The sequence below is a fragment of the Falco peregrinus genome, chromosome 6 (genome assembly GCF_023634155.1).
Source record: "Falco peregrinus isolate bFalPer1 chromosome 6, bFalPer1.pri, whole genome shotgun sequence".
NCBI classification, from domain to species: Eukaryota; Metazoa; Chordata; class Aves; order Falconiformes; family Falconidae; genus Falco; species Falco peregrinus.
Window position 1 is genome coordinate 66,462,729 of NC_073726.1, and position 13,078 is coordinate 66,475,806.

Genomic DNA, 13,078 nt, shown 5'->3' on the forward strand with positions numbered 1-13,078 from the left:
TTTGCTGCTGCAATTGAGTCAATTAAAATTTATCTGAAAAGTCCTGGGCTCAGACTGATGAATTTTACCATGCTGCACATGCTCAGGGAGCCTGGCAATGTCATCAGTCTGGCCTTAAAATGTTAATCATTGACCAGGGCAAAAATGAGCCATTCAAAACCAGGGAAAGCTTCTTGGGTCCGGTTTATGAATTACACTCCCAATCTCCTTAGATCCCAAAGTCACTACATTACTAAATGTGAATGATGTTTACTGCAAATATAGCCTCCAAGAAACCATCCTCAGCCTTCCAAAGCAATTTTCCAGCCTCTGGTTTTTGGTATAAAATCATTACATGTTTCTTCTCCTGTATGCAGTAATTTGAATGGAGTGTGGCTGCTGCAGGGAATTAATCAGAGGACATGGCTGAACTTCACTTCCAAATCATTAGCTGAGACTGATAGAATCCGTCACAGGGGTCAGTGCAGCGAGTAAGCCAGAGCTGTACAGCTGTGAGCCCCAAGGACAGGAATCCACTTTCAAAGTTTTTTGGGTTTTGTTTTTAAAAGGGCTGATAAGAGATTCAGAGGGTTTCAGAGTCCTGGCTTAATGTTTGATGCCCACAGACACTAGCAGCATAATTCTTCGCTGTGCTTTATCACTGATTATATTGCAGATGATCTCAGGAGTAAAGACCTGTCCATCACCTGCCAATAGTAGCCTGATGGCCTGAACTCTATTTTCTCTGATTCGTGTAATATTCAGAGTAAAGATACTTCAGCACATTATCACCTTTCTTTCTCCTGTGATTGAAATACAGGGCTAATAGATATATATATATAAAAATATATAGATATAGATATAGATATGTGCACACAAGCACACCGACATCATGGAAGAGCATGAGAACAAACTGTAAAGTACTGGTGAAGCTGCACCTCAAATACTGGGTTCAGTTTTTCACTACAAGACAGACAGTGAGGTGCTGGAGCGTGTCCAGAGACGGGCAACGGAGCTGGTGAAGGGTCTGGAGCACAAGTGTTATGAGGAGCGGCTGAGGGAGCCGGGGTTGTTTAGCCTGGAGAGAAGGAGGCTGAGGGGAGACCTTATCGCTCTCTACAGCTGCCTGAGGCAGGTGGGAGTATTGGTCTCTTCTCCCAGAAAACAAGCAACAGGACGAGGGGAAATGTTTTCAAGGTGCTCCACGGGAGGTTTAGATTGGATATCAGGAGAAATTTCTTCACTGAAAGGGTGTTGAAGCGTTGGAACAGACTGCCCAGGGAGGCAGTGGAATCACCATCCCTGGAGGTGTTTGGAAAATGTGTAGATGTGATGCTCAGGGACATGGTTTAGTGCTTGGATTTGGCAGTCCTGGGTTAATGGTTGGACTTGATGATCTCAAAGTTTTTTCCCAACCTAAATGATTCTATGATTCTACCTATGATACTGGAAAAATGTCTCTTTTGAGCTGCAGTCAAAAGAGCTAAACTGAAATTTCAAAAGTACACTTGAAGATTGAGATTGTTGAAAATTTTTCTAGTCACCCAATCAAACCCAAGTCATCAATATGCCATCCTATGAACATGCCCTTTCTTGAAGTTTGTGTCATATAACACAAATCAAAGCTTATATTTTTCAAGAACCTTCACCAGTAACTTTTAAATTTCTGTGTTGAAATCAGTATATGTAGGGCAATGATACCAGTGGGACTGTCAGGTCAATGTTAATGCTTTGTGAAATGTTGCTGATGAGATGCACTTTAGGTAATGGCAAGTTCCTCATTTATAAACAAAATATAAGATTCTACATTTGAAGCTTCACCTGGAAAAAATTAGCTTTGCCACACCAAAAATGGTGTTACAACCTTTCTAGCTGTTGAACCATTTTGTTTATTTTCTTTACAAAATATTATTTCAGATCTACACAGACTGGCTTTTCTTTCTGAAGTCTTCTATATCTTGGTTGCTTAATTATGGATGTATTTCTAAGGTTACTAAACTCAGTTGCCCCTTGCCCACTGCCTTTAAAGTGAAAGGAACACATGACAGCCTAGAGCTCCTTTCTGATATATAGGGGTGTCTGCAGATGTTAACCACCAGCACATATGATTTTTATACTAAATGACCCATTTTAAATGTGCCCTATCTTCAACTTTCCTTTTTTCCTTTTTCTGCTACAATACAGTCTATAAAAAGATGAAAAAACTTGCAAAATGTGTGAAATTGTTCCTCTGCAAGTAGCATATATTTAAGTTAAACATCAAAGGGATTTGTACCTCTACTTAGCTAAATAACATTAAATTGCCATACAGCAAGTCAAAAATACATTCGTTCTCTTGATTTGTTGTGTTTTCTGTACACATGGGAAAGAGTATTTTTTCTTTTTTTGTTATATTTTGGGGAAGAAGAGGGGAAGGATTTCTGGGCTTTTTTCAGAACATGGGCCAGAGAAGTCCCTGCTGTTGCAGTTTAGTATACTCTTTCTGCAATCCCAAGAAAAGCTGCTATATATATTTTTTTTTTTCTTTTTTAAATCATTAGGGGACACTGAAGTTCACATATTGCTATTAAAACTGATGTTAAACTTCTTTTTCAGATCACTGCACAGTGACTAATTCAGTCTTGCTTGGTTCAGTTTGGCTTGGTCATTCAAACCAACCTCTTGAAAACAGACATATCCTGGTAAGCAATATGGATTTGTCTTATGATGCTGTTCCAACAGAAACCAAATTAAGACTCAAGTTCTGTTTGAAGTCCCCATAAAAGATAGCAGCTTTCACTCACCCAGCAACAAGAAAAGATTATATACACTAGAACTGGATAACAAGAGTTTAACACAGAAAATTTAGTTGGAAAAAAGAATGAGGGGAAACAAATTCCTATGACAATCTGGGTGGAATTCAATATAGTTTTGGTTAAAAGCGGAAAGAATATACTTCTAATGAACATTAGAATTTTCTTTAGGAGATTAAATATTTTGAAGAAGTCTTCATTATTTTAAAAAGAAAAACCACAGTTAAATAAGAAGGGAAAAAAGGCTTAGAAGTAAAATATTTAGGTTAACTAAATTGATATATCTTTATAAGTTCATCCAAGACAAAGCATTTCAGAAGTCTTTTCTTTTTCAAGATTTTCTGGGCAGGAGTGAGGGTAGTCATTTATTGCAGATCATTATTCTGTCAATGCTGGAGTCAAGGCAAAACAATTCCTACAGACCTATGCAGGTTTAGTACACACACCAAGAGGAACAGAGCTGCAGCAGCAGGGAGCTCTGGCTACACTGCAAAAGCTGTTGGAATGGGAAGGTGGATTACAGAGCCCACGCTAAGCGCCACACTGCTGCAGGGCTTTGTGGCGTTCAGTGCTGCACTCCAGGTTAGCTGCAGCACAGGAACAGGGCTAACAGATGAACAGGAGTGTTTGCTTTTACCTAAGACAGCAGCCTGACAGCAAGAATATATTCTCTAACAAGCCTAATTACAAAAGATTTATGCAGATTTTTTTTCCCCTTTCCTTGGGCTCTGAACAGTCTTTTTTCATCCTAATCACCATTTATATTAGTTTTCTTTCCTAGCTTCTTACCTTCTAGACTGCTTTTCATGATTCTACTCATTGCCTGCTAATAAATAAACAATAAACTTGTATGAGAGGCACACTATATTTAAAGGGAGGCTCACAGCTGTTTCTCTTTAGGCACCTGAATTAACCTGCTTAAATTAGGATACTAGATGCCATCAGTTTCTTCTGTAATAGGTGTGGAGAGCTGGAGTCTTCTAGGGCATAATTCAGCACATGCAGGTAAGGATCCCTTCCCTAGTTACAGTGAAAGTCTGGAAACCGAAGTTGGGTGTTCTAGTTACTTTTTCTATCTCCTTGGTCACCTTAATCATTTTACTTCTTATGTTTGTGTTATTTTTTTACTTAATAAGGGCTCTCAGAGAGGAAATTACAGTTTTTCAGTTTATAGCTGGGTAGTGGAGGAGTTCAAACTCATAATCTGGGCTACAACAGAGTGATTTCTTTCTCTATAGAAGAAGGACTATGAGTCAAGCCTGATACAATTTTCTGACACCAACAGGATGTGGTCAGGTGCTGTCCCTACAGAGGTGAAAGGCGTTAACTGAGGCAGTCAAACCATAGCTGGGCTCCTGTAACAGCCTGCTAAATAATGAAATGTATTTCAGTTAAAGAGTCATTATTCAAGGAGTGTTAGCCTGTAGTGTGTGGAATAAAACTTTACTTGGAGATTTGATGAAGAACAAAGTAACATATAATAGCAATTTTTGTGTGGCAATAAGATAAGGTAGACAAATAGATGTTACTGAGGTCCTTTGAATGCTCTCCATTATAGTAATACTCATAAAATAACCATGGAGTTTCCTCAAATGGATTGCAGAACTTACATGTCATTGACTTAGTTATAATTAAACCCCTTTAAGGCAACAAGAAGGGGTTTATCACTGTAATTTTTTTAATGTAAATAATTACTACAACTGCCTAACATCTATTTTTCTTATTTTTATGGTTTATATGGTTGGCAGGTACACAATGAAATCTGTAATAGAAAAAGACAATATTATTTTTATATGCTTCAATGTAAACCTTGTATATTGGCTTATGTGTAAATCTTCCCAGACAACTCTGAAAGTAAATTCTGATTGCTGAGAGGTAGCAATAACAGATTGCCAAAGCAGTCTGAGATTAAAACTAGCACAGATTATGGTGGTTTATAGCGTACCTCCCACTTGCACGTGTCATGAAGAAAAAATTAAGGCTTTTATTATGAGTCTCTCCTGGGACATGCAAAGGCAGTTCAGTGTTGGCGACAGAGGAAGAGGCTGTAGCACAGGTAAAAAGGAAACTGTTTGGGTGGCGTCTTGTGACCACCCATTCACAGGTATGTTAGTTGATGTAATAAATGTTGTAGCTCATGCAATCTTCACAAGGGAAGCCAATGCCTTTTTGTTTTACTTCTGGTGTTGTTTGTGTGGGTTTTTTGGGGTTTGTGTTTTTTTTATTCCAATGCCCATTTGAAATTGTAAAAGCTTCTATGGATCCTAGAACCAATTACAAATTCATTGTCCTATAGCTTTGAAGAAAACGAGCTGAATAAGCTTTAAAGGATTGTGAATTGTTCACTTGCTTTCCCAAACAGCTCTAATAAATACCTGTAGTTAACAAGACGTAGACAACTTTTTTTCTCTGGGTCGTACTACCTTTTCGTAGATCTGTCTGATGATGGAATGTTCTCTGACATTCCAGGAATTTCTTTCAACTTCATAATTCTCTAAGGTCTCCTAAGCCTTCCTAACTCTTCCTCTTCTTTCCTAATATTCTTTTGCTTTAGGATGTACAGCAAATTTGAAGAGTGCAAGTCAGAGTGAGAGGAAGCCTTACACTGGGCAAGAAAGGGCTCCCCATGTTTCTGGGAACCAAGATGTCTATTGACTTTACAAGGAAGGACCTGGCTGCAGTTGGACTTCGTTATTGCATAAGCTTGAGAATGAAAGGGTAAAATTTACTGCCACCAATTTTGAAAATGTATACAGTGCTCTAAAAAGATGTATTGAAGATATGACAGCTACTCTTTTCTGTAACTTTTCCCAATCATGTATGCACTGTGGAGTGCTAACAGCAATGTATAGCAAAGAAACAAATTACTGAAGCCCTGATGTTACTGTGGAGTCATTCCAGAGCTATATGGAATGCAGGTCAAGCCACTAGCTGGAGAAAACATCAGAATCTTCATAGGTGAAGGCTATGTTGTTGTTGGGGGGGGGGTGTTCCACTTGTTTTCACATAACTGGTGAAAGCTCTTGCAGCAGAGTAGAACTGGCTTTCCTCCTTGATTAATTTTTTTACTCTTAAGTCTGTGTGATGCTAGGAAGCATCGGGGAATGGCCTTGCTTTGCAGATGTAATGAGAAAGTAACTATGTACTTGCAAGGATTAACATTTACTGCCACAAAAAACCTCATGTGGACAACTCAGGAAAATGAAAAAGAAAATATTTCCAGTGAGTCAGAGTTTTTTCTTATGTTATTGGGCTTAATGCCCAGCGATGCCAGCTTGTACCAGCAGAAGACAGCATCAGTTTGTGGTGAGTATCAGACAGTTATGTTTCTGCTCAACTGGTAGTTCACCATCCTGCTACCCTCTGTTTGCATATTTTTGCCAGGAAAGATGAATGCAAAATGTTTTCCAAATTGGTGATATCTGCTCCTGCTAAGTGAAAAGATGACACAGGTTACATAGTCATGGTAAATCTAAATCACTGCCTTTAAAGTTAACTTTTTCATTCTAAATTTTTTCAAGTTGGCAAATCAATCTCTAATAATTTTTCAGTTATTTTTCCCCAAACCTCATATTTCTCCTATCTAAATCTCCAGTCTGGCTTCCTGATAACTAGTAAGTTATGACAAATAATTTAAAGCATCATGCTCTTCATGTACAATATGTCTGAGAAGGGTATTCATAATCTCTTGGGCTACATATATTTTAGAATCTCAATTTAAATGCAGATTTTAAAGTTCCCAGTTAAGCATTCATGAGGGACATCTCTCACTTGATTAAAATACCAATAGTGAAAATATTTTGGATTTAACATTTTCTTCCACAGAGTGAACATAGTTAATAGGGAGTCCCAAAGAGGATAAAATTTAATGGACTTTTTTTTTTTTTCAGGTAATGCAGTAATTCTCCAAGTAGGCTCATTTCAATATAACAGAATTCCAATGTACGTACTCACAAAGGAGTCAATACATTTCAGCTAATGCCTAATTCATTGTTCCTTTTGTCATCTAAATTAATATTTACCTGTACAATAATTCTTAACCAACAAGAGCTCCTGCTGGAAATAAAAAGCCCCAAACTGCAGTTTCCTGTATTGCACTCTTTCACACAGCCATGGAGCTAAAGAAGGTACTTGTATTGACAAATTAAGGTGTTTTATTCGTCTGGCTAAGTATAAATGCTAGTTTTTACAGGTCTACTCTACAATTCATTGGCAATTGTAGCCTCTTTCAGAGTACTAACCAATTTTAGGAAGCTTTGTCAGGCCAGCCAGGTAATTTAACTGGGTAAGATGGGTTCCTCTGACACTTGAGACAGCATCTTTCAGGCATGCCTTCACTGCATTGAATCATAGAATCACTTAGGCTGGAAAAAACCTTTTAGGTCGTCAGGTCCAACTGTTGACCCAGGACTGTCAAATCTGATGGCTAAGCCGTGTCCCTAAGCACCACATGGACACATTTTTTCCAAACACTTCCAGTTACGGTGATTCCACCACCTCCCTGGGCAGCCTGTCCCAATGCTTCAACACCCTTTCAGTGAAGAAAATTCTCCTGATATCCAATCTAAACCTCCCCTGGTGCAACTTGAGGCCATTTCCTCTTGTCCTATTGCTTGTTATCTGGGAGAAGAGACCAATACTCCCACCTGTCAACAACCTCCTTTCAGGTAGCTGTAGAGATAATAAGGTCCCCCCTCAGCCTCCTTTTCTTCAGGCTAAACAACCCCAGCTCCCTCAGCTGCTCCGTGTAAGCCTTGTGCTCTGGACACCTCTCACCAGCTTTGTTGCCCGTCTCTGGCCATGCTCCAGCACCTCAGTGTCTGTCTTGTAGTGAGGGGCCCAGAACTGAACACAGCATTTGAGGAGTAGCTTTACCAGTGTCTAGTACAGGGGGATGATTGCTTCCCTAGTCCTGCTGGCCACACTGTTTTGGATACAAGCCAGGATGCTGTTGGCCTTCTTGGCCACCTGGGCACACTGCTGGCTCATGTTCAGCCAGCAGCCCTGGGGTCCTTTTCTGCCAGGCAGCTTTCCAGCCACATTTCCCCAAGCCTGTAGTATTGCAAGGGGTTGTTGTGACCCAAGTGCAGCACCTGACACTTCTCTTTGTTGAACCTTCTATAATTGGCCTTGACCCATCGGCCCAGCCTGTCCAGATCCCTCTGCAGACCCTTCCTGCCCTCAAGCAGATCAATGCTCCCACCCAGCCTGGTGTCACCTGCAAACTTAGTGAGGGTGCACTTGATCCCCTAAATGAATATATGTGTTACTAGTGATAATGACTGACTCCCGTAAGGCAAGTAATTTGTTAACTGTTTACAGGTTTGAGGGCTTGGATTTTTAAAAAATCACCGAAAAATATTTAATAGAAACTGGAGTTAAATACAGCTTTGTTTCAGAAAGCTGTATAAGTTACAAGAACCCAAGGTAAGACTCTCTAGTAAGACTGAAAATTTATCACTGTTAATTCTTAGTTTATCAATTGTATTACTCTCTAAAACACATTGAAGTCAAGTGTCTTTCATACAGTGGATTGCCTAAGCTGATCTACAGAGCATGCAGAGAAGCCAAGCTGATGTGGATTTTCTTTTTAAAGCCTAACAAAGGAACACACTGAAAATAACAAAAATTGGTCTTTTAGCACATGTTTCTCTGAAGCCTTCATAAGTGGGCTGATAAGAAACAGAGGGCTTTTGCATGATGACCTGAGCATGCCACAAGCTATATAGATGTGTCTCAGAACAGGGAGGTTTCCTTCCCTTTCCACGTGGCTGTGTTCAGTCTCAAAGCAGCCCACTGAAGGACTGCTGCCCTCGTACAGTAAAGGCAAAGGCTCAGTGGCAGTGATGGACCCAGATCACTGTGCAAAGCCAATTATTCAGGCAACATGAATTTGCTCCTGGCCCCAGAGATATGAATTTAAGGCAAGATAGGAGAAATGACTGCTGACAGACATGGATGCATAACATATAAGGAAATATCACTCAGCATAATGATCAAAAGGGAAGGCATGCCAGCAGCCAAACGTTCCTCTAGTCTTCCTGAGGCCAGAAGCATTTCAGTGAGGAGGCTGAAGGAGATAATGAGACACTCTGAGATGCTTACAAAGAGCTCCTCTTGAAACTGATTGGCTCTGCTAGTCCTCTTAAAACATTGTGTTTGCTCAGTGTAGTTCCCTAGTTGTTCGGGTTTTTTCAGTCTTAAGTGGATGTTATTTAAATGTTATTGTTTTAGAAAGAATAAAATCCCTTCAACATCATAAACTTTACCTCAAACACAGTTCCAGGGAAATTTAGATCATAGCAATGAATATGACATGCAGCCCTACTTATTCCTTTTGAGGATGAGTCATATGTCCATCCTGGACTCTATCTCAAATGACTCATCAGCAATGGAAGTTCTCATTGACATTAATTGCAAGATGCCCAGACTTCCTCTGTCTCTCACTGTCACTAACTCTATTTCTGTCCATCTGGGGTAGCTACCTAATACATTTAACCTCTTGCATCTGTGGTAGAGAATATGTTTTGGTTTACTTTTTTAACCCCACTGATGATGATGACGACCAGTAATGTCATAAATGTCACAACAGTCAGAGCCACATGCAGCCATCCTATCTTGGTTCATATTTTCCTGCTTCCTAAATATTTCTTGATACATCATGCACTTTTTTCAGAAGTGTTCTGGAATTTGTTTTTTTTCCTTCTCGTACAGTGATTCATTTCTCTGTACAACTGTCAAGCTTATTCTTTCATATGTCCACATTATTTAATTGCTAGGCTTGTCAGAAATATTTTTCCTTGTAAGCTCTAGTCCATTCTTCAGAATTGTTTTCAACTTCCAGATTCAATCTCATACCATTGTAATAGAAATATTGTTGTAATAAAAGTAATAACCTCTAGCATTCTCCTACACATCAGCTCCTGGCACAAAACTAAGAATTAAACTAAAAAAAAAAAAAAAAAAAGTGTCTGTCTTCACTTCTAACCTTACCTAAACCCCATTCCCAAATGTCTCAGTTCAGCCTCAGTATCATACTACCCAAGAGTAACGTGTCGTTACAAGGACAGCTTGTGTGGGAAGCAACATCAGCCTTGTTTAATCTTGTTTGCTGTAGTGTAAGCTAGTCCCCAGGAAGTGCTGAGCACATCTGGATTCCACTGCAGTCACCCACAAATGCAGGTGCCCTGCAGTTACTCTGATTTTTAGGATCTGATTCCGCTGTAGCATTAATGCTTCCTTTCCTTGAGACAGAAGAAAGGATGTTTTCAAATCCTGCTGTAAGACTTCATCCTGCTCAGTTGTTTGCCTGTGATTTTTCATTCCTATTACCAATAATCTTTTCTTTCTCTATTCTCCAACTTCATCTGAAACATGTAATGATTTTAATTGAAATCACCAGGTACAGTGGATTTGGATGACTAGAACGTTTTCATGATGCAGTACCTCAATCTTCTTTGAAAAGAGCAATTGGGGCTCAATACAACGATGGAACTGTGGAAAAACAAAGCAGGAAGGAGGAGTTTAATCACACTGCAGAGAATTATTATACAGTGCAGCGTGTTGTTTTTAAACTGTAATAATAGGAATATATAAAAGTGGAGATCAATTTTTTTCCCTCAGTTGTGTCAATTCCATTAGATTTTGTTTAACCTTTTTTATTAGATTTTCTTTAATTAATTACTTAATTTTAAATAATTGTGGATTGGTGATGGTGGTGATTATTTTGAGACTAACAAGAGTCTCCACCTTATTCTTAGCTCAGAAACTCCATAGGAGCCAGTTGACATACACTGCTGTGTGGCTTATGTTTGTGTGGACATGGACAATCAGAAAGAATAAATTTTATCAGATCATCCTCTAAACCTTGTTTGAAAGTCGGTTTTGTTTAGTTTTCAGGGTGGGAGACTGGATAGCAGAATGGTTTCTCCAGATGCTGAGGGGGTGTGGGGGAATAGCAATACTCTATTAATACTGCTGACGTGTCTTTCAGCTGAGTGCTACTCATCTTGAAAAACCTTTGGAGCGGTCAGCAAGACCAGGTAAAAAACTATCACTAGTTACAGATAAGGAAGGAAATGCACAACACCTCAAGTCCTTTTTTCAATCCAGTCCCTGAATCCCTCAATATTTTTGAGTAATTTTGAAACAATTTCATCTCTGCTCTTGTGAGAGTAAGGGATGATTTTATTGGGGTTATTTTATGTGCAACATCGTCTTTTCAACCACAAGCATTCAAGCTCTTCTACCTGCCTAAGGTCCACTGAAGTCCTGCTGACTGAAATTAGCTCTACATAAAGAATCGGCTGGGAAGGCAGCCCTTTCTCCTTTTCTTTATTGTGACTTTCCTAATATTTTTTATTTCTGTAGCACTCAAATTCTAACACAAACTAGGAAATGCGTATGTATCTTCTGTGTGGTTTCTGGTATTCCAACGTTACTTTACTCTGTCCTGTCACTTGAGTTACTGAAGCTTGCTGCCAAGGGCAAAGATGAGATGTATGGCAAATGCTCTGTTCCCAGAAGCCTTCTGGATTTTCCAGCCTGCCTGCCAAGCAAAGTGGTTTGTGTAAACTGACTTCGTACTGGATTCAAACTGCAATAAAACCTCCAAGTTTCAAAACTCCCTGGAAAGTGAGACTGCAACACTTCTCTGAAATGCTCCTTTCCAAGAATCTTTAAAACAAAAGCCAACATCTTCATATAATCACAAAAGCCACCCTCATTTTCAGTAAGTTATAAGCCCATCATTTGTCATTGACTCAGAAAATGCTGGAAGTGTGGGTCCTAATGATGGAAAAAAAGGGGACTGCAAATGTACTCAAGAAGTATTTACTTATTAGAAAAATTCCAGGAGTGTGAATACCTTAGATACTTGAATCTTCTACAGTTTTCAATTGTTTGGGCTGTAAACACAAAGATTTCACCTTCTGGTGACTTTTACATCAGTCCATCATTGTGCAATGATTAGGTGACCCAGCTGGAATTCAGGAGAACTAGTATTATTTTTTCCCTGATACATCCGTGGTCTCAGAGCAAGCCCTTTAGTTTTACATGCAAAAGGATAATAGCATCTGAATTTGGCATAACTGCTTCTGTTAATACTCCTTTGCAACACATGGATTTTTAAAAGCCCCTTCAGCTGCCACCTAGATTAGGAATTATCTAAATTGTTATGCTTTTTTCCAACAAGCGTCCAAGGTATCTGAACAGCTTCTTATATCCTACATGCTTATTGCTCTTCCCCTGTTTTTTCACTGATCAACTGCCCAAAATTATAGCTCTGCCCAGAGCCCATGTACAGGATTGGCCCTCAGCACACATAGAGAGCATACGGCAGCAGGGAGGTGTGCTCTCCTCCTCAGCAGCCTCCTTTCCACCTTCCTTGTTCTGCTGCTCCTAGGGAAAGGTCTGATCCGATCTGTGAATAGTCCACATGTTCCAGGCCATCAGCCATCAGATGACCTGAGGTTGGTCCTTATCCCTTTTGAAAATGCTCCAGATGGAAGAATATCTAATCATTCGCTGGTATTTTAAAGCAAGCCAATGACCCCGTAGCCTGTTAATACAGCCTCAAGTGCAGCAACAAGAGAGCTCTGTGTGGTGACCCTGTGAAAGCATTGAGGCATTACTCAGTAGCATGTTAATTTTCTAACAGTCAAAAAGGCAAGCATCATGAATTTGAATTGACTTGGATTTAATTTGGGATAAAAAAGAAAAATCACTGAAACTACTTGGATGGCTGGAGAATTTGCCAGGAACTCAGAGGCCTTGGTTTCAGTGCATTTTCCAGTATGTCCCTAATTAAAGGAAATGTTGTTATATCAAGGACTGAGACTTATGTTTCAGAAATACTAGACCATTTTGACTGTCTTCCACACAGTTGTCCCATCTTGTTTTCCAAAACCCTGAAGAAGATTTAGGACTTCCATGGAAAGCAGTTTTTCTGCATTGCAACATGTGCTATAACTTTAAGAGTATCTACTCAAAGAGCGGCCACTATGCACAGAACAGTTGAGGTAGGAAGGGATCCAATGAGATCATTCAGTCTAACCACACTGCTAAAGAGCATCACCTACAGCATGCTGCCTGGGGTCATGTCCAGTTGGAGTTTTAATATCTCTACTGATGAGGTTCCACATCCTCTGTTTGACCACTTTCATGGTAAAAACACATTTGCTTGTGTTCAGATTGAATTTCCTGGTTTGTAATTTGTGTCCATTGCCTGTTGTCCTGTCACCGGGCACTACAGAGGAGTCTGACTGCCTCATCTTCCTTCCCTCCCATCAGATATTTATATACATTGA